Source organism: Pseudophryne corroboree, unplaced genomic scaffold (genome assembly GCF_028390025.1).
Source record: "Pseudophryne corroboree isolate aPseCor3 unplaced genomic scaffold, aPseCor3.hap2 scaffold_1648, whole genome shotgun sequence".
Taxonomy (NCBI): Eukaryota; Metazoa; Chordata; class Amphibia; order Anura; family Myobatrachidae; genus Pseudophryne; species Pseudophryne corroboree.
Genome location: NW_026968283.1, coordinates 26,097 through 48,798, shown reverse-complemented (window position 1 = coordinate 48,798; position 22,702 = coordinate 26,097). Strand labels below are relative to the sequence as shown.

The following is a 22,702-nucleotide window of genomic DNA, read 5'->3' as shown; positions in this document are numbered from 1 at the left end:
CTTCTTTTTGTCTTATGGAAAAGATTTTATTCCATTTGACAACAGTAGGGAAATATACTCCTAATTGCAGATTGATTTGTCGTACATTCTCCTGAGTGTACTCATCAGTGAGAGGTACTTCTGCGTCTAATTTACAATCAGTAATGAATTTCGCGGGGTCAATATTGGAAGGTAAACATACTCGTAGCACTGTTTGCCAATCTTTGTTTGTGGGTTCGGTGGCGTTACCTAACTCTTTAATGAACCTCTGGCATGCGACTAGATCCTATATGGGATCGGGAAATTCTGACATAATTGCCCTCAATTCTGTCCAGGACCAGGGACAATGCATGGCACTGTTCCTGACGGGAGTTACTCCCTGAGCGTCAGTCTTTCCATTGGGGACTGCGATCACCCTGACAGGATTTAGTTAAACTACGTCATTCTGAGTTGACTCCAAAATCTGAGGTGCTATTGTCTCTGCATAATGTATGGTACCGTACTTACCTGTGGACACAACCTCACTTATTCCTCCGCTAGGGGGCCTTACTACTGCTCTTGCTGGTTGGGCCATGCCCACCTGAGTATTCTGTATGGTGGCTGCTAGAGAGAGTGCCGATATCGTGCTGGGCTCATCTTCTTGCTCGCAGTGCTGAGGAAAATTTAAAATGGGATACAATTGGCAAGGGTTAGCGTTAGTACATTTATCAACTATACTCTTATCGGATACCAATATGCCATTGTCTGTAGCCACTTTCTCCCCCATAATATACGGTGGTGGTGCGGTTGCCATCATTTTCCTGCTAGGTTTGGAACCTGCTGCGTGAGCTAATTCTCTTTGCATATCGCCCTCTTGCTGCCATAAGTTTAAACAATCTGTGTGTCTGACCCTTTGTTTTCGGGATTTTATCAGACATATCCTAATCCTTAAATTCTGCAATACCTCTGGTTCAAAACTGCCTACCTTAGGGAATGGTTCCCTATCTCCCGCAGTCATACGTTCCCATTCATTGCACAAAACTTCTGTGTGTGGTCCATATTTCTCACACATTATGAACCTCGCTGACCCCTGGGCCGCGGTATGTCAACCTGAACCCTGGTTGAACGTCCCTTACTTGAGCAACTGGCCCCCATATTTTGCAGGTATTGTCCTTTCGGCTAATCCCACAAAAAAAAACAAAATACTCAATATAAGGCAACGGTGAAAGTTCTCCGAGCGCTTTTCACCCGCTCACCGCCCACGTTGGCCAGTACTACCATACACTGTCGATAGCAAAGGCAATGTACCCAACTTAGGGCCCTATGTAACCTCTATTTACTGGAAGTTTCTGGGAATAACTTACCCTTTCCAGTAAATATAGGCTGTTGGAGATTTCCTGAGAGAGGCCAGCGAAAACTCCTTAAACCTTTATTATACACAAATCACGCTTGCGTATGCTATATACAGCGCTAATGATACCGCGATTTTACGCAAAGCTCGTAAAAAGGTTATCACGTTGCGCTAAATATTGCACCCACGAACGCGCGGTCCAATTGCACAGCGTATAGGTACTTGTTACTTATCCGCCGTACGACCACTGGAATCGGTTTTCAGGCTGCGAAACCTCAGCCGGAGCGTATAAAAAAAAACTAAATGATTAAACCTTCGCTAACCCCCTGGGCCGCGGTACTCTAACACAATTGGCTACCTTGCTTCTTTGTACTTAAATCTATATTAACGTAAGTCAGCTGCCTCACGCCACCAAGTCTCCACTCACTTGATGCACCACTCGACGGGATCCCGAATTCCCTGGGTCCACTACGTTCTCTGTTATGTTTGCTCACTCACGTTCACTCATTCAAATACACTTTGGTTTTTCTGTACAGAAAATTATCTTTCATTCAGATAAACAGCTTTACTCCCAGAGGCAATACAGTAAAAAAGGTTTTATTTAAACTAAATCTTGGAAACCGAGCAATTTGTGCTAATGTAGCGTGGCTACTGTCCCGCCCCTAAACTAAACAATGCTATTGTGTAATTTGTACTCAGCGGTCGTACCCTTACGCACGATGCGTAAACAAGCGACCGTGTGTATGTCTTTACGTTGCATACGCAGTCTCGTACTTTGTCCGAGACACGTGTACAAAAACCGTACGTCCGCAATAGTACAAATCCCACACTTCTATAAATGTAAGCGATGTTACCTATAATCGCTCACTTAACACAACACAGTTTCTTTCTGTATAAACCTTTTTAACTAGGCCAGACTGTGTTTGTGTTTTACGTTTACTTCCTTAATATTTATTCTATATTTTAACTAAATAGCAACAAATTTCTCTGCACAGGTCTAAATGAATCTAGTAATCAGTACTTATGGCAACAATGTGAGCAGGTATACAGAGTACAGGTGTACGCTTGTGTTGTGTGCGCATTTGGCGCCAAACAGAAATTCACAGACTTTTTTTTAAATAGCTTTGCGTATTTACTCTACGGGTCCCACCAGCATCCCTACAAACCATGCAGAGCAGACGCCATCTAATCAGCAATAAAATAGGGTTTCCAGTGTATCCTGCGGCCAGAAAAAGGTTTACGTAGGATACCTGTCCGCCCTTTGCTGATAGATAAAGTCTGCTTTAACCTGCTATGCTGCGGGTATGTGGAAAAACCGGACGATGCCCCCAATTGATAATGTCGATATTATCTTTAAACATAAAGCTATACCTTTAAACACACTTTTACCATGGAGCCGCTGCGGCCGCTAGACTTAATATGCACTCTACGTACCTTTTACGCTATTTGCGTAATGAGTCCCATACCATGTATGGACTCTGCGTACAAACGCCGCGCTGGGGATACAAAGTACACGCAGCGCGTACACACTCAATTAATACACTGTTAAACCTTATACAGTTAGGCAATGTAATACACTTTAAACCCTAGCAGGGAAAAGAGGACACAACACCGATTTGTAGTTAATCACTGGGTTCTGACACCACAGAGTAATATTTCTGAAAGGGTGTTAACAATACAAATTATACACTACAATACAACAGAGTAAATGGCTACAGTCAATGTACATACGTGAGAATATTCGCATTCGCCTCCCGGTTCGGTCCTCCGCTATCAGGTTGATAACATTGAGAGTCTTGTGCCCGGCCAGGCTGCAACAGGCTTTTTATACAATACTTCCAAAAGCAATACAATGGATACGGTAATCCCTTTGTCCATTGGACACAGGAGTGCACCTTTACAGTACAGGAGAGGTCATAGGTTGATTTGAAAAGGTGGGCGATGTCTTTCTCAACTGCTCTTGTGGGTGGTCTCCTCTGGATTCCCGCTGCATACATAATATACAGTAAATACAGTTTATATCTATATTCTGCTTCTGCACCTAACTATCCGCAGGAACATGCGATCTTCCGCAAACCAACACCGGAATGTTACCCTTAAAATACCCTACAGCTGGATACCAAACACCACCTTATAACCTTAGTATGTCCCCTCTTATCCTGTAAAGGTGAATCCCTTTGTTCTGGAATCATTTAAACTGTTGATACTTTCTGATGTGGTGCAGGGGGACTATGTGTACAATGTGCACTATTTAGATTAAATATGTAATGTTTTGATAGCTCTCCATGCGTTCACAAACTCCGCCGTAAATAACCATACCGCGGGAGCGACCATACGCAAATTGCGGATATGTGCACGCACGGCGGAACAAGTGCACGCGCAGTGGGCGTGTGTGTGTATTTTATACGTGCTGTGTGTTCTGTAATATTTTTCGACTTTGACACTCCATATCTCTTATCCCATCCCGCTATTTCAGACAGCAGCCACAGCCCCCATAAGTTTCTAAATAAGTCACAAGATCTCCTAGGAGGCAAGCTGTCATTATACAAATTAATGTGGTTACCTTGAGTACCGAGGTTTTCAGGTGACTCATGCTCAGGACAACAGCTGCAGAAGATCAGCCAGGTATGGACTGTGACTGTTAAAAAGCCCGGGCCTAGCAGTTTGTGTGTGTGTGACTGCGGCATCAGGGGGGTGGCCACAGCTGAAGAGGATATGGTCACTGCTGAAGGGGTGTGGTCATGGCTCACAGGGGCATGCCATAAGTCACTGGGGCTTGGCACACCCCCTTCAATCTGTATGCCGGTCGGCCATGCTGTGCGCCAGACCAGCCCATCAGGCCATTGCTCACCATATTGCACTTTCTCTACCTTTTGATGTGTTGATTTTTACGTTTCTTTTTATATTCTAAGCCATTAGCTCCCCATTTTCTTATGAACTACCCTTTTCTTCATAATCACAGCATGTCTAACTTCATGCTGTCTGTAACTGGGGATAAATACTACAGCTTCCTGCTATATTGATATTCATAGTCCTAAATTGTTCTGCCAGGAAACACAAACAAGAAGTCTCTTTTCCTTCCTCTGTGTGTCAGGAAGCTTTCTACTCTCATTACTTTTGTAACCGGCTCCTGACATTTCCACACAAATGCAGAGGGAGCTAATTTGCTGGATTCCACTCAACCACACACATGGGACCTCATTCAGAGATAGGACACAGATCGTTGCACGTGCAGCAAGATCTGCGTCCATCTCCTCACATGCTGGGGGCCACCCAGCACAGGTCAAGGCTGCCCTGCAATGTAATAGCGGACGCATCGATTTAAGGTCGACCCCTGCCTGCGCAGCCTGGCTGCTAGGGGCAGGCCAGCATGAGAAGCGCCACCCTGCGCTGCGATCACAATCTAACTGCATTCGCATCGCAAATGCAACCGCATCAATAAGGGTCGACCCCTGCCTTGCTGTGAAGGCAGGCGCACTGCCACCATCTTTTGCCCCCCCCCCCCCCCTCCCCCCACTGCCCTCCGATGTCAATCACAGTGCTGTCGCATCCTGCTGGGTTGTGATCCCGTTGGGAAAGTTCACGCGTGGCGGTTGCACATGCGCAAATGTCCAAAAATCGCCAGTTTACAATTTTCAGACATTTGCAATCCAATTTGAATGAGGGCCAATATAACTGCACAAGATGATGTGTAGTTCCACTAGCAGTGGTGACACTGTGGTAAGCAGTGACACCTCTTTGTCTGTATGTGGCTCAGTGACTCAGGGGCAGATTCAGAGATGGACGAAATTACATGCGAATGCAACGCAAATGCACACACACACACACACACACACACACACACACACACACACACACACACACACACACACACACACACAATGCATAAGATCAATATTGAACCTCCCACCATACAAATTTACATCCAAAATGCACAAACATAAAATAAAGACAAACCCAGTGATGTATATTACAAATGTCAGACAAACACACACTATAACAAATGCAAACAAAATTCAAAACAAGAGAACGCAAGTAGAATACCACATAAGACAAAATGTTGCCAATGCCTTGAGAGGCAATGTCAGGATGCATGAATCTGCCCCTGTTCAGATTCCCCTGTCCAGTGCAGCACCCACCAGTAAAGGATTGTCTGATCAGCAAACAAATAATAATGTCTACCAATGTATTACGTAGTACAAGGCAACATCCAGTTGGCGATGATGTGGTGCAGTTCAAAAAACATTTGAGAAAAAAAAAAAAAATTGTGTTACAAATAATTACACATTAGGAACCTAATTTTTATGCAGATGAATGCTAATTTAACATTGTTTGTGTTTTGTGTATTTATGCATTTTCAGGCGATTTTTATTTAGTTCATTTGGTTTGTAGTTCTACAGATAAATCCCACTTTAAAAAAAACAACAACGTAATTTCTGCAGCGGGGTACACTGTGATTCCACAGGGAATTACATTGGGGTGTAGAGTTGGATCTTGATCCGAGGCACCAACAGGCTAAAAGCTTTGACTGTTCCCAGGATGCATAGCGCCGGCTCCTCTATATCCCCGCCTCCAGGCACTGGAGCTCAGTTTGTAAGTTGGTCCCTGCAGTGCAGGCAGCTAACAGGGTGGACTGCGCTAGGCAGCCCTGACAAGAGCATTTTTTTTGAGAAAGAAGACTTCAAGGGCCGCAGCACAGGCACTTAAAAGTGCTATATGTCACTCTGACATATCGTGCTGCGGCTCCCTCACCTCCTCCAGCGACGCTGTATACTCGCGCGCCCTGGTTGCCGGGTACTTACCGTGGAGGCGCTCCGGTTCCATCAGGCACACTCACAGCTGCTGCTCTCCTGGATCGCGTTGCCGCATCATAGGGAATAGGTAATAGGGTCCCCCAGGTGGGACCTGCTGAAATTGCGATCCGGCGCGGTCTCCGGAGACGGAACGCGCCACTGGCGTGGACACTGTGGCTGTGCAGGGACCCCACTAGACCACCAGGGCAAGAGGCACAGGTCGGATTTCTTAAAATCCATTTGATATAGGCCCCGCAGTACCCGGTGGTGAAGTCCAGCAGAGGGATAAGGCTCTGACCTGTAGCCCCTCCCCCAGCCCCAGGCGCCATCTACAGCAGATGTTCCCTCCCTGGAGCTGCATCTCTCTCTCTCCCTCACTCCCTGTCAGCGTTTGGGCACCATTACACAGAGCTGCGCTGATCCTGGGACTGCTGGGCAAAGTCTCCTCTGTAAAGCCGCCTGCATCATCAGCGCTGTGCATTTACAGGACACGTAAGTATTCTACATGTCATTTAGACAGTGTTAGTTAAGAAAAAGTGCATAACTACAAGGATATTTAGGACAAGTATCCTGTGATATACATCCAGTATTTACTGTGCATTGTTATATCTGTATACATACATAGCTTTACTTAGTATTGCTAGTCCAGTGCAGTTTTATTGTTGTTTGTAATAATTTCTGCATTGTACATGTGACTGTGTGTGCCAATAGCTGCTGAGTGGTTCCTATTCCGTGTTTCTCACACATATTGCTATCCTTATATTCTGCACCCTGAAGGGGGCTAAGTGCATCAGGGTTCTATATATCTATAGTGTTCACAGGATATACTACTTTGGTATTTTTCTCTGTGTATTTCAGTCACCATATACCACTTAAATCCTCTGTTTGTACTCTGCATTTACAGTCACACTCCACAGGGTTTTTTGTCAGGTAATTTGTCTGGCTATATTGTACCGTTACGCCCTAAGGCTATGTTTCCAAATTATGTCTGCTGTACAGGGCGGGAGATCCGTGGCTTATCCTGCGTCATGCAGTGCTGACGCCACGCCACGGATTTATCTGAGGAAAATATTCCAGCTGTGGGTCCAGGTACTGGGGGTCCTATACCCCTCAGTCAGTCTGCAGCACCGGTGGCACACCAAGACCCACCTTGGGCTGCTTTTTCCAATCTACTGACTACGCTAGTAATGAGACTTGCGCCCCCTGTGGGACCTCCTGTGCCATTGCAGCCACATATTGTCCCTGCAGTTAATCCACCATGGGCAGATACACTGTCCACTCAGCTGCAGCAATTAAATCAGTCTTTGGTTAAATAAAAACCTAACCCTCGCCCTCCTAGGACCAAGGGGTCATCTAAGCGGGCCATTACTTCCTCACAATCCACGCATGTTTCGGATACTTCATCTGATGAAGATGGTGTATATACTGACCCCTCAGACACTGATGCAGATGCTTCTGATGGGGAATCTATTACACAGGTGGATGTTCCTGACCTCTTGGAGGCTATCAAACTGATTCTTCAGATTGATAATGATGATTCTGAACCTCCAGATACGTCTAAGAAACCCGATAAATTCAAGCGTCAGAAGGTCACTAAATTAGTTTTGCCACATTCTGACCATTTAGTTGACATACGTCAGGAATCCTGGGAGACTCCAGGAAAGAAATTCTCCCTGTCTAAAAGGATGCTAGCTCATTATCCTCTCGCTGCAGAGTTAAGTAAAATTTAGGAAACACCACCGCCGGTGGACTCACATGTCGCACGTCTGGTGGTGTCATCTACTCTGCCTGTTACTATCGTCACCTCTCTGAAGGAACTGACAGAAAAGCGCGTGGAGGGTTGCTTGAAGTCTATTTACACCCTTGCGGGTCATTACATTCAGGAGGCGGCCTCTGAGGCCGGTGTCTTGGCAGCCAAAGCATCTACAACGTCCATTCTGGCTCGCCGGTTTCTGTGGTTATGGCCCTGGTCTGTGGATCTGGACTCTAAAAAGACCTTGGAGGAGATCCCCTTTAATGGAGATATCCTTTTGGCGAAAATCTGAACAAGATTGTTGCTGACTTAGCATCTGCTAAAACTGCATGTCTGCCGAGTGCTAATCCTTTGGCTCTGAAGGCTAGAAGTACCACCTTTCATTCCTTACGACCTCCAAGTAAAGCAAACGGTCAGGCGTACCCGAAACAGGCTCGCACTTCCAAAACCTCTAAGCACAAACCTATATGTTCCTGGGCTGCCCGTCTGCCTGCTTCCAAACCAGACAAGACTGCTGCATAACGGGGTGGGCCTCCCCCTAGGGGACCCCAGGGTGGGAGGCCGACTTCTACGGTTTGCCCAGGTATGGTTACAGACCACTTCAGATGCCTGGGTAAGGGAAGTCGTCACTCATGGATACGCCATCTCTTTCAAGAAACGTCCCCCTTGCCAGTTTTGCTCGACAAACATCCCTTCGGATCTGTTAAAAGCAAAAGCTCTCCATTTGGTGGTGTAATGCCTCCTGGACACAGGAGTGATAGTGCCGGTGCCTCTGGCTCAGAGAGGCAGGGGGTACTATTCTGAAACCGAATGGTTCCTCCCGACCCACCCAAATCATTGGACAAATTTGTGAAGGTATCCAAATTCCGTATGGAAACTCTTCACTCTATTGTTCTGGCCTTGTAGCCCATGGACTATATGGTATCCCTGGACATACAGGATGTTTACCTACATATACCTATTGCCATGTCGCATCAGCAATACTGTGGTTTGCTATTGGCAACCTACATTTTAAATTCCAGGCCTTACCTTTTGGTCTGACCACGGCTCCGAGAATCTTCACCAAGGTCATGACGGCTCTGCTCTGCCATCAAAGTATCAGGATCCTGCCGTATCTCGACGACTTGTTGATCCTGGCAAACTCCCCAGAGGTTCTCTTCTGTCATCTGGAACTGACGGTCCAATTCCTACAAGACCATGGGTGGCTCATCAACTGGAAGAAATCTTCGCTGGTCCCTGCTGAGAGCATGGTGCACCTGGGGGCATTACTGGACACACACAACCAATGGTTGTTCTTATTTCTGGAGAAAGTCCTGAAACCTCAGGACAAAAATAAGGTGCTTCCTATCTCGCCCACATGTGTCGCTACACTCGGCAATGCAATTACTAGGCCTCATGGTGTCGGCTTTCGACATGGTAAAGTACGCTCAATTTCATTCCCGCCCTTTGCAGAGGTTAATCCTTTCCAAGTGGGACGGCATGCCTCACCAGATCAGGACTCACATGATCTCCTTTACTCCGGAGGTTTGCATGTCACTGGGCTGGTGGCTACAGGACCAACGATTAAGCGGGGGGGTCGTCCCTTCTGGATGTCACGATCCGGGTATCTGGACGCCATTACCTGCCTTTCAGATGTCTCCTGAGGCTCGCTCAGCGTTCCAAGGCCGGATCTCATCTGTGTCCACATACTGCACATTCCTCCTGTCACGCTGAGATGCTGTCACAGCGGCGCCATGTTTGAATCCTGCATGGCGTCTCCCGTTCTCCGCGGCCTCTGCCGCCGCTCCTGTGTTATAGGTGCAGGTTGTCAGTGTGGTGTTCCATGCCTGCCGCGGCCTCCGTTGTCATCCACGAGTATCAGCATACATTTCTCAGTCTGGCGTCTCCTGTCCTCTGCGGCCGGCGCCGCCATTGCAGTTATGTTTCCACATGGTTTCCTAAACCAGTTTTCCCTCCAAGTTCTAACATGGGCGCAGCCATGTTGGATTCAATCACATGCTTCAGTTCCTCCAATCCACTGCCTGGAGATCTGCATAATTGCCCAGCCAATACCTGCATTGCTGCAGGTATAAGTATCCTGTGCCTGGGCCAGCAAATGGTCAGTGCTTTGTTTGTCATACCTTGTTCCAGTCTCTCTCCTGTGGTTGTGTTTCCAGGTTCCAGCTCCTGTCTCCAGCATCCACCAAAGAGACCCGCACCTGCCTACCATCCTGCGGTGCAGCCTGACTCTGCAGTCCTCCATGGCTGATCCAGTTTCCAGCTTCCAGCTATTTCATCTGCTTCCAGCAGTATCCGCTACCACCGGTAATCATCCTTCAATTCCTCTGTTTCCACGCTCCCTAGCATCTTACTATATTCACTCCATGTTTCATCACCTGGCTGGTTCCACCCAGCATTCATTCAGTGACTTTATCATCTGGCTGATTCCATTCCGCATCCACTCCGTGTCTTACCACCTGGCTGGTTCCATCCAGCAATTACAACAGCTGATTCAAGTTACCAACTTCATCTGTTCCATCTACTGGCATGTTCCTTGGATATCTTCACTACTACAGCCAGGCTTGGTAAGGTTATTCCATCTAAGGACTGCAACAGCTGTTCTTACCTACCAGTGTCCTGTGTAACCATTTCATGGTCAGAGTGCTCCAGGAATCATATTATTTATCATTGCCATTATTTACCTTGAATGCTGTTTGTTTACACGGAGTCTGTTAATAAACTTTTATTTTGACTTTTACCTGGTTGTCCTGGTCACACCTTCGGGTTTCCTTTTAACACTTACATGTCCAGGTGTCTGATTAAACCTCCCCGGTTTAAGTTCCTCTCAGCCCCTACAACTGAGGCTTTCTCCTGTCAGCCAAAACCCTCAGTTGTGACAGTAAGCACTGACCATATGAATCCAGCCGGAGACCAGGATCAAGCGGCTAGGCCGATGCAAGAACTGGCAGCCAGACTCGAACATCAGGAGGCTGCACAAGGCCACATCATCCGCTGTCTCCAGGATCTCTCTACGCGGCTGAATGGGATTAAAACGACCCTCCGTGGACCTGGCACGTCCGGTGCGTCCACTACAGTGACACCAGCTGTAACCCCACCCACCTTACCCATTTCCATTCCACGTCTTCATCTCCCAACGCCAGCAAAGTTTGACGGATCTCCAAGGTTCTGCAGGGGATTTCTTAACCAATGCGAAATCCACTTTGAGCTTCAGCCTGGCAATTTCCCCAGCGACCGTACTAAAATTGCCTATATCATTTCCCTTCTCAGTGGCTCAGCCCTTGACTGGGCATCACCTTTATGGGAGAAGTCTGATCCCCTGCTGTCCTCCTATATGGACTTTGTGGCAACATTCAGGCGCATCTTCGACGAGCCAGGCCGGGTAACCTCTGCTTCATCTGAGATTCTCCATTTACGCCAGGGAACACGTACTGTGGGACAGTATCTCATACAGTTCAAAATCCTGGCATCCGAACTGGCATGGAACGACGAGGCCCTGTATGCTGCATTCTGGCATGGCTTATCAGAATGCATCAAGGATGAGTTAGCTACCAGAGACTTGCCCTCTAAGTTGGATGAGCTAATTTCTCTTTGCACGAAGGTTGATCTACGTTTCACACAGAGAGCAACCGAGCGAGGAAGATCGTCTGCTCCAAAATCTTCTGCTCCTCCTCTTCGTCAACCGTCTCCATCCAAGGATGAGCCCATGCAAATTGGCCGTTCCCGTCTATCTCCCGCTGAGTGCCGAAGACGTCTCTCTGTGTCTCTCTGTCTCTATTGTGCAGCTCCGTTTCACATTATCAATGCCTGTCCTAAACGTCCGGGAAACTCCAAATCCTAGCTCGCCAAGGAGAGGGCCGGCTAGGAGTAATGATCTCCTCTCCATCTCCTCATGATTGTAATCTCCCAGTCTCGCTCTAAATTGCTCAACATTACAGGAACGTCATTGCCCTCCTTGATTCCGGAGCAGCTGGGAATTTCATAACCGAAGCTTATGTTAAACGGTGGTCCCTACCCACCGAGAGACTTCCTTCGTCCGTCTCCTTAACTGCAGTAGATGGAAGCAAGATTTTTGACGCAGTTATTTCTCTAAGGACTCTACCAGTTCGTCTGAGAGTGGGAGTTCTTCATGCAGAATTTATTTCCTTTCTAGTGATTCCAAGAGCCACGCATCCAGTGGTTTTGGGCCTTCCATGGCTCAGTCTCCACAATCCGTCGATTGACTGGACGACTACGCAAATACTAGCATGGGGTCCCTCCTGTGCTAAGACTTGTTTGTCCAAAGTGCTTCCTGTTTGTTCTTCTTTCCCCAGGTCGTCTGATGTTCCACCTCCTCCATATCAAGACTACACGGATGTGTTCAGTAAGGCTTCTACTGATATCCTTCCTCCTCATAGAGAATGGGACTGCCCAATTGATCTCATTCCAGGGAAGGTTCCACCTCGAGGCCGAACTTACCCGTTGTCTCTGCCTGAGACGCACTCCATGGAGGAGTACATCAAAGAGAACCTGGCGAAAGGTTTTATCCGACCTTCTTCTTCTCCAGTTGGAGCAGGCTTCTTCTTCGTTAAGAAGAAGGACGGTGGTCTGCGACCGTGCATCGATTACAGAGGTCTGAACGACATTACCGTCAAGAACCGGTATCCTTTACCTTTGATTACAGAGCTCTTCGATAGAGTCAGCGGAGCAACCATCTTTGCAAAGTTGGATTTGAGGGGTGCCTACAATCTCATCCGGATCCATGAGGGTGACGAGTGGAAGACCGCTTTTAACACCCGTGATGGACATTATGAGTACCTCGTCATGCCCTTCGGATTGAGCAATGCTCCAGCTGTCTTCCAGCATTTCGTGAATGAGATCTTCAGAGACATCTTATGTGTCAGAGACATAACCATGTCGTGGTTTATCTAGATGATATCCTCATCTTTGCCAATAATCTAGAGGAACATCGTTTCTGGGTAAAGGAGGTTCTGTCCCGTCTCCGAGTCAATCATCTTTATTGCAAATTGGAGAAATGTGTCTTTGAAGTTAAATCCATTCCGTTCCTAGTTTACATTGTGTCCGGTTCCGGACTAGAGATGGATCCTGAGAAACTACAAGCAATCCAGAATTGGCCGATACCCTTAACCCTCAAAGGGGTCCAGAGGTTCTTAGGGTTCGCCAATTATAACAGAAAGTTCATACGAGACTTTTCCACCATTGTGGCGCCTATCACTGCATTAACCAAGAAGGGTGCTAACCCGTCCAAGTGGTCTGAAGAAGCTACGCAAGCTTTTCATCTTCTAAAACAACGTTTCATCTCTGCACCAGTTCTGAAACAGCCCGACACCGACTCTCCTTTCATCTTAGAGGTGGATGCCTCCTCCGTTGGAGTAGGAATGGTGTTATCCCAAAGGGCTAAAGATGGCCATCTACATCCCTGCAGTTTCTTCTCCCGGAAGTTCTCCCCAGCTGAGCGCAACTATGCCATTGGCGACCAGGAGTTGCTAGCCATCAAGCTCGCTCTTGAGGAGTGGAGATATCTGTTGGAGGGAGCTTCTCATTCAATCACGATACTTACTGACCACAAGAATCTTTTATACCTGAAAGGCGCACAATGTCTTAACCCCCGTCAGGCCAGATGGGCACTTTTCTTTTCCAGGTTCGACTTTAAACTCCAGTTCTGTCCGGGCTCTCAGAATCGCAAGGCCGATGCCCTTTCCTGCTCTTGGGAGCAAGAAAACGAGTCAGAGTCTTCAGATAAGCATCCTATTATTAATCCGTTGGCATTCTCCACGGTAGGGATGGACTCTACGCCCCCACCAGGGAAAAGTTTTGTGAAGCCGGTGTTAAGGAAGAAGCTCATGCATTGGGCCCATGCTTCCCGTTTTGCCGGACATACATGCATTCAGAAAACCCTCGAGTTTATCTCTAGGTCCTACTGGTGGCCAACTCTGAAGAAGGACGTCAAGGAGTTTATTGCCTCTTGCCCAAAGTGTGCCCAACACAAAGTTCCCCGCCAGTCTCCTGCGGGGCAACTGGTTCCATTATCTGTTCCCAGTCGACCGTGGACCCATTTGTCGATGGACTTTGTTACAGATCTGCCTATATGCAATAAGTTTAATACCATCTGGGTGGTAGTTGACCGGTTCACCAAGATGGCACATTTCATACCCCTCACCGGTCTCCCATCAGCTTCCAAGTTGGCCCAAGTGTTTATCCAAGAGATCTTCCGACTTCACGGTCTTCCTGAAGAGATCATCTCCGATCGTGGAGTACAATTTGTAGCCAAATTTTGGCGAAGTTTGTGTCAAGCCCTCCAAGTCAAGTTAAAGTTTTCTACAGCTTACCATCCTCAGACCAATGGTCAAACCGAGAGGGTGAATCAGGACTTGCAGGCCTTCCTCCGCATTTATGTGTCTTCCTCCCAAGATGACTGGGTTCAACTCCTTCCTTGGGCTGAGTTTAGCCACAACAATCAATACCATTCCTCATCCTCCTCAACACCATTCTTCATCAACTATGGATTTCACCCTAAGGTTCCAGAATTCCAACCGCTTCCAGCAACTTCTGTTCCAGCAGTGGATGTCACCTTGCGTCCGTTTTCAAACAACTGGAAGAATGTCCGCGCAGCCCTGCTTAAAGCCTCATTTAGGTACAAGAAGTTTGCCGATAGGAAGCATAGAGCGGTTCCTGCTCTCAAGGTGGGTGATCGAGTATGGTTGTCCACGAAGAATTTGAGGTTGAGAGATCCCAGCATGAAATTTGCTCCTCGTTACATCGGTCCTTTTAAAATTGAACAAGTCATCAATCCTGTTGCTTACAGACTCCAGTTACCTCCCTTCTTGAAAATACCCAGGACATTCCATGTTTCTCTGTTGAAACCGCTGATCCTGAATCGGTTTCATTCTGCACTTCCTCCAGCTCCTAAAGTTCAGACTCAACGGGGAGTTGAGTATGAGGTGGCCAAGATTCTGGACTCACGTTTCCGTTATGGTCAGTTGCAGTATCTTATTGACTGGAAGGGCTATGGTCCTGAAGAACGCTCTTGGACCAATGCGTCTGATGTCCATGCTCCTGCCTTGGTCCGGAATTTCCACTCGAAGTTTCCTCTAAAGCCTAAGAAGCGTCCTGGGGCCACTCCTAAAGGGGGGGTGCTGTCACGATCCGGGTATCTGGACGCCATTACCTGCCTTTCAGATGTCTCCTGAGGCTCGCTCAGCGTTCCAAGGCCGGATCTCATCTGTGTCCACATACTGCACATTCCTCCTGTCACGCTGAGATGCTGTCACAGCGGCGCCATGTTTGAATCCTGCATGGCGTCTCCCGTTCTCCGCGGCCTCCGCCGCTGCTCCTGTGTTATAGGTGCAGGTTGTCAGTGTGGTGTTCCATGCCTGCCGCGGCCTCCGTTGTCATCCACGAGTATCAGCATACATTTCTCAGTCTGGCGTCTCCTGTCCTCTGCGGCCGGCGCCGCCATTGCAGTTATGTTTCCACATGGTTTCCTAAACCAGTTTTCCCTCCAAGTTCTAACATGGGCGCAGCCATGTTGGATTCAATCACATGCTTCAGTTCCTCCAATCCACTGCCTGGAGATCTGCATAATTGCCCAGCCAATACCTGCATTGCTGCAGGTATAAGTATCCTGTGCCTGGGCCAGCAAATGGTCAGTGCTTTGTTTGTCATACCTTATTCCAGTCTCTCTCCTGTGGTTGTGTTTCCAGGTTCCAGCTCCTGTCTACAGCATCCACCAAAGAGACTTGCACCTGCCTACCATCCTGCGGTGCAGCCTGACTCTGCAGTCCTCCGTGGCTGAACCAGTTACCAGCTTCCAGCTATTTCATCTGCTTCCAGCAGTATCCACTACCACCGGTAATCATCCTTCAATTCCTCTGTTTCCACGCTCCCTAGCATCTTACTATATTCACTCCGTGTTTCATCACCTGGCTGGTTCCACCCAACATTCATTCAGTGACTTTATTATCTGGCTGATTCCATTCCGCATCCACTCCGTGTCTTACCACCTGGCTGGTTCCATCCAGCAATTAAAACAGCTGATTCAAGTTACCAACTTCATCTGTTCCATCTACTGGCATGTTCCTTGGATATCTTCACTACTACAGCCAGGCCTGGTAAGGTTATTCCATCTAAGGACTGTAACAGCTGTTCTTACCTACCAGTGTCATGTGTAACCATTTCATGGTCAGAGTGCTCCAGGAATCATATTATTTATCATTGCCATTATTTACCTTGAATACTGTTTGTTTACACGGAGTCTGTTAATAAACTTTTATTTTGACTTTTACCTGGTTGTCCTGGTCACACCTTCGGGTTTTCTTTTAACACTTACATGTCCAGGGGTCTGATTAAACCTCCCCGGTTTAAGTTCCTCTCAGCCCCTACAACTGAGGCTTTCTCCTGTCAGCCAAAACCCTCAGTTGTGACACTGGATCTCCAACTGGGTCCTCTTAACAACGAATACCACTCTGCAGGGATGGGGTGCAGTGTTGGAGCAACACTCTCTTCCAGGTCAGTGGACCAGAGAGGAATCTCTCCTCCCGATAAACATTCTGGAGTTGAGGGCAGTGTTCAATGCTCTGAAACTGGCCCTGCCTCTGGTACAGAATAGGCCTGTTCAAGTACAGTCGGACAACGCCACCACGGTGACATACATAAATCATCAAGGTGGCACTCGAAGCCGCATGGCGATACGGGAAGTGTCAAAGATTCTTCTATGGGCGGAACGCCATCTGCCAGCCATATCGGCAGTGTTCATTCCGGGGATCCTCAACTGGGAAGCGGACTTCCTCAGATCTTAAGGACGTACACGCCGGAGAGTGGAGCCTTCATCCGGAAGTCTTTCAACTCCTAGTGCACAGGTGGGGCCTACCAGATGTAGACCTGATGGCGTCTCTTCACAATCACAAGGTTCCGGTCTTCGGAACAAGGACAAGGGATCCTCCAGCAGCGTTTGTGGATGCACTGGCAATTCCATGGAACTTTCGGCAGCCATACATGTTCCCTCCAGTGTCACTCCTGCCCAGGGTAATAAGGAAGTTCAAGCAAGAAGGAGCTTTAATACTTCTAATCGCTCCAGCGTGGCCCAGACGGCATTGGTTCTCATACCTGCAGCGTCTCTCGTTAGAGCATCCTCTTCTACTTCCGCAACGCCCAGACTTCCTCGTTCAGGGCCCTTGTGTATACCAGGATCTGGCCCGACTGGCTTTGACGGCATGGCTCTTGAAGCTTCAGTTCTGAGGACCAAGGGATTTTCTGAGGCGGTCGTTCAAACTATGTTGAAGGCCCGTTAACCAGCTTCGACTTGGATTTATTATAGGGTCTCAAATTCTTCACCTGGTGTGCGGCAAAGAATTATGATGCGTACAAGTTCAGTACTGCCAAACTTTTGGCTTTTCTGCAATAGGGCCTGGACTTAGGCCTTCGTCTTGCCTCCCTCAAGATTGATATTTCAGCCCTGTCGGAATGGTTTCAGAGAAAAATTGCAACTCTGCCTGACGTTCATACTTTCACTCAGGGTGTTTTACGGATTCAACCTCCCTATGTTCATCCTGTGGCTCCTTGGGATTTGTCGGTTGTTTTGGATGCCCTACAAGAGTCTCCGTTTGAACCTCTTGAGTCTGTGGACCTTAAATAGCTTACACTTAAGGTCTTATTTTTGCTGGCTATTGCCTCTGGTAGAAGGGTTTCAGACTTGGGTGCCTTGTCCTATCGGTCACCCTTTCTGATTTTTCACCGTGACCGTGCAGTTCTTAGAACTCACCCTGGTTGTCTGCCTAAGGTGGTGTCGTCTTTCCACCTTAACCAAGAGATTGTGGTTCCGGCCTTTATCTCTCCTGGTTTGTCCTCCAAAGAAGGGTCTTTGGATGTGGTACGGGCTCTCGTATATATGTGAAGAGAACCGCCTCTCTTAGGAGATCTGATTCTCTCTTTGTCCTTTTTTGTTTTTCACAAACGTGGCTAGCCTGTGAATAAGCAGACCTTGGCCAGATGGATTAGAATAGTGATTGCACAAGCTTATGTACAGGCTGGACTTCCAGCTCCTGCTATTATCAAGGCCCATTCTACTCGGTCTGTTGGACCTTCTTGGGCGGCCCGCCGTGGCGCGTCCCTAGAACAATTGTGCAAGGTGGCTACGTGGTCCTCAGTGAACACGTTCATCAGGTTCTATGCCTTTGATATTTCCACCTCCCAGGATGCCTCCTTTGGACGCCGGATTCTTGTGCCCGCTACAGTGCATCCCCTCCCATGAGGAACTGCTTTAGGACATCCCCGATGTAATTCCCTGTGGAATCACAGTGTATACCGCTGCAGAAAAAGAGTTTTATGGTAAGAACTTACCATTGTTAAATCTCTTTCTGCAAGGTACACTGGATTCCACAGGGCGCCCACCCTGACGCACTTAGCTTCTTTGGGTTTGTATGGCATTAGCCGCTGGTACCTTCTCCTGTCGTGAGAATGTGGTTGTCTTTGGCTACTAACTATTGTTGTCTCTTTTACCTGCTACTGCATTGGACTGGTTAACAAAACTGAGCTCCAGTGCCTGGAGGCGGGGATATAGAGGAGGCGGCGCTATGCATCCTGGGAACAGTCAAAGCTTTTAGCCTGTTGGTGCCTCGCATCAAGATCCAACTCTACACCCCAATGTAATTCCCTGTGGAATCCAGTGTACCTCGCAGAAAGAGATTTAACAACGGTAAGTTCTTACCATAAATCTCCTTTTTTGCAGAGATGTTATTTTAGTACTGTTTACAAAAAAAGCTTAGTGTTCATTGAAAACACTGGTATGTTTTGGAAAAAAACATTTAACCTATATGTGTTTTTTGGGGGTTGAGAAGGTAATGTTTGTAATGTAAACAATGATTGCTTATTAATCAGTGAACAGAATACTTGCTAACACCTGCTCAACTAGTTTATAGGAGCAGACTATCGATGTTTACCCACTGCATTTGTCCTACAGAGGTTTGCTAATATACTCTATGTGCATGTTATGGAGGCACACCCAAGTCCTCCCATTCCCCGTACTTGTGTACGTGTTTCTGTGCGTACTGCTGTGCGTACGCACGCATGTCAGACTGCTTCGCACAATGCGTTTTGACGCATGCATATTGTGGTTTTTTTTTGTGCTTGGTGCGCATGCGTACATTATCGATAATCGGGGTTTGTGTGTGCATTTGCATCTTCATCGAGACATATGGGGGGTAATTCAGATCTGATCGTAGATGTGCTAAATCTAGCACATCTACGATCAGCTTCCCTGACATGCGGGGGACGCCCCGCATGTCAGACCCTGCCCCGTCGCACAAGTACAAAAGCATCGCACGGCGGCAATGCTTTTGTATTTGAAGAGTAGCTCCTCACCAGTGCAGCTCCTGCGCGCTGGCAGGGAGCTACCCATCGCTGTGAGGGTCTCAGCAGCTGCGTGTCACGTCACCCAGCCCCCGCGGCCCGACCCCCCAATGGTCCGGGCACACCTGCTTTGCCCAGACCGCAGCCAAACACCACCGGCCAGTCCCCTCCCGCCCAGTGACCACCTCTGCCTGTCAATCAGGTAGAGGCGATCACTGGGCTGAGACAGCCGTCGGCTGTCTGGCATGTGCCGGCGCACTGCGGCACCGATGCATGCGCAGTTCAGACATGATCACTGCTGTGCGAAAATGCACAGCAACGATCAGGTCTGAATTAGCCCCATAGAGACGCACGATTTCAGAGAAACTACACTACACTAAAAAAGCACGGATAGAGATTAGTAACTACTACATCACTACTGACTTTGGACGGCATACCAAAGTCATTCCAGTTAAGGACGTCCCTTTAGGCTGTGTATAATTTATATTGAAGATAGGATGACTACATGTTATTTCCAGGGAATCTTTATTGGCTGCCGGGTAGATAAATATAGGGTTCCCCACACTCCTTGACAAAGGTTCCTATTGAATCTAAATGACTCGGAGGCGGAAGTGACTGTCTTCCCCCCCCCCCCCCCCCCCACCAGTTCAAGCACATTGAACATTAGTTCCATCTTACCTTCAAGACAGGACTGTTTATTCTGTTTTCTTGCACCAACATAATTTTTTAGGGACTGTTAATATTGTATGTTTTTAGCTCATTTTTAGGGCAACAGTGTTACTAAAAAAATTATTTTAAAATGAATACCTTTTTGGAATTTTTACTCCTGTAGAAAGCCCAATTCAATGCGGGACATTAGGGAGGACAAAAAATAGAACTTTGTAAACTGGGGAAGGAAATGAATCCTTCATACGAAAGAAAGATTTCTAGTTACAATGTTGGGGTAGGCTTACTGTTCTAATCAGGGCTGTCTTAACAGTAGTGTGGGCCCCTGGGCACGACAATGCACTGGGGCCCCTACCTATCCTCCAGCTGTAGGGGTTGGGGGTGCTAGCAGCAGCAGCTTTGATGTCCCGTGGGCAGTAGGGGGTGTTCTATCTTCAGCTCAACATGTAGGACCTGGAGCAGTAATTTCTGCTAATTAATCCTTTACTGCACAGATGCGGCGGAGGGAACACTAAACTGTATAAGGGGGCATTGGGCCGAATGAAGGGGCCCTGGTACATGATTTCCAGGGTGGTAGGGGGTGTTTAACACGCAGGGGAGGGGTGGATAGTGGAGTGGGCTTAATATTCTACATTTTCCGGTGAGATGGCAGCTTGCTTGACTGCAGATATCTCCAGTTCCTGGAAATAGATTTCTTAGCTTTGAATGGGATAAAAACACTAAAGAGTCTCACCTTTAAGGAGGTATTGGGGACTTGGGGATCAGAGTTCAGAAGCCAGAGCAATCCACCAATGAAAATATAAAACTGTATACCAGACATGCAGAGCTAGAGCAGGGACCAGCTGCTGGAAGGCAGATGTCTCTGGTTCTGGGCATAGTAGAGACAAGCTGCCAGTGTCAACCAAAAGGGGGGAGTCCCAGCTTATGGAGTATACCCTCAGAAAAACTATAAGTCAAACAGATGGGGACCACTGCTTTGAAGTCGGATATCTCTGGTTCCCCTTGCTCAATTTTCAAAAATCTGGTACTCCCAGAAAGAGGGGACCCTCAGCAATCAGCCTAGGGCCCTTATATTCCTGGAGCCCTTGGGCAAGTGCCCATTGAGCCCATATGAATAGATGGCCCTGGTTCTGATGAAATGCGCTTTGTTGAAAAGAAACCTTTATGTGCACAAGATACACCTCATAGTGAGTGGGGTATGCCCTCTTTCACTTTTTTTAAGTGTTCCCGAGAAATTAAGGCAGGTATATCTCCTATGAAATACAATGATACCTTTGACCGGGTGTAGCATGGTATGCCGGCTGTCAGGGTCCCAGCACACAGCATATTGGTGCTGGAATCCCTACCGCCGGCAAACCGACAGCGTGGCGAGTGCAAATGAGCCACTTGTGGGCTCGCTGCGGGCACGGTGGTGCACTGCGTGCACAATGCTATCAATTTCCCTACAGGGGGGTCGTGGACCACCAAGAGGGAGGAACGGTGTTGGTATGCCGGCTGTCGGGATTCCGGCACCGGTATACTGTGCGCCGGGTCCCTGACAGCAGGCATACCATGCTACACCCCATCAATGGTATCCTTGTTTTTCATAGGAGACCACCCCTTTGACGGTGGCTCTCTGTTCTTCAAGCACTTTCCTTTATGTGTGACTCACAAAGGTGGAATCAAAAGGAAAATAGTATCTTGAACGTACTACTCATATTCGTTTTTTTTATGTTTTCGCTGTACATCAGGGCCGGATTTCACACAAGGCAACCCTGGTTAGTACTTGGATGGGAGACCACCTGGGAAAACAAGGTGCTGTAGGTATTTTTATACTGCCAACACCGTTCTGTTGATGCATTCCATTTTCAAAACTTATTCACTTATGTACCAGTAGTTAGAAGTAGAAAAGCTCTAACAGAAACTGCTGTAGGTATTTTTATTCTGCCAACACCGTTCTGTTGATGCATTCCATTTTCAAACTAATTCATTTATGTACCAGTAGTTAGAAGTAGAAAAGCTCTAACAGAAACAACAAAGCTCATCTACAGCCATACCACACTGGATATGCCCAATCTCATCTGATCTTGGAAGTTAAGCAGTGTTGTTCCTGGTTAGTACTTGGATGGGAGACCACCTGGGAATACAAGGTGCTGTAGGTATTTTTATACTGCCAACACCGTTCTGTTAATACATTCCATTTTCAAACTTATTCATTTATGTACCAGTAGTTAGAAGTAGAAAAGCTCTAACAGAAACCATGAAGCTTGTCTACAGCCACACCACACTGGATATGCCCAATCTCATCTGATCTTGGAAGCTAAGCAGTGTTGTTCCTTGTTAGTACTTGGATGGGAGACCACCTGAGAATACAAGGTGCTGTAGGTATTTTTATACTGAAAACACCGTTCTGTTGATGCATTCCATTTTCAAATTTATTCATTTATGTACCAGTAGTTAGAAGTAGAAAAGCTCTAAAAGAAACAGCAAAGCTCATATACAGCCACACCACACTGGATACCACCCAATCTCTTCTGATCTTGGAAGCTAAGCAGTGTTGGGCCTGGTTAGTACTTTGATGGGAGACCACCTGGGAATACAAGGTGCTGTAGGTATTTTAATACTGCCAACACCGTTCTGTTGATGCATTCCATTTTCAAACTTATTCATTTATGTACCAGTAGTTAGAAGTAGAAAAGCTCTAACAGAAACTACACAGCTCATCTACAGCCGCACCACACTGGATATGCCCAATCTCATCTGATCTTGAAAGCAAAGCAGTGTTGGGCCTGGTTAGTACTTGGATGGGAGACCACCTGAGATTACAAGGTGCTGTAGGTATTTTTATACTGCCAACAT

At 47.4% G+C, this 22,702-nt stretch overlaps 1 non-coding gene and 3 pseudogenes across 1 annotated transcript; all 4 read left to right on the top strand.

Annotated features, from left to right (window-relative positions):
* The first annotated feature begins 21,886 nt into the window (after window positions 1-21,886).
* LOC135001529 (5S ribosomal RNA) lies at window positions 21,887-22,005 on the top strand. Its single transcript, XR_010202937.1, has one exon. It is a non-coding gene; the product is annotated as a 5S ribosomal RNA (ribosomal RNA).
* A 107-nt stretch (window positions 22,006-22,112) lies between these two features.
* LOC135001492 (5S ribosomal RNA) lies at window positions 22,113-22,231 on the top strand (annotated as a pseudogene).
* Window positions 22,232-22,338: 107 nt separating this feature from the next.
* Window positions 22,339-22,458, top strand: LOC135001497 (5S ribosomal RNA; annotated as a pseudogene).
* A 107-nt stretch (window positions 22,459-22,565) lies between these two features.
* LOC135001532 (5S ribosomal RNA) lies at window positions 22,566-22,684 on the top strand (annotated as a pseudogene).
* The last annotated feature ends 18 nt before the right edge of the window (window positions 22,685-22,702 follow it).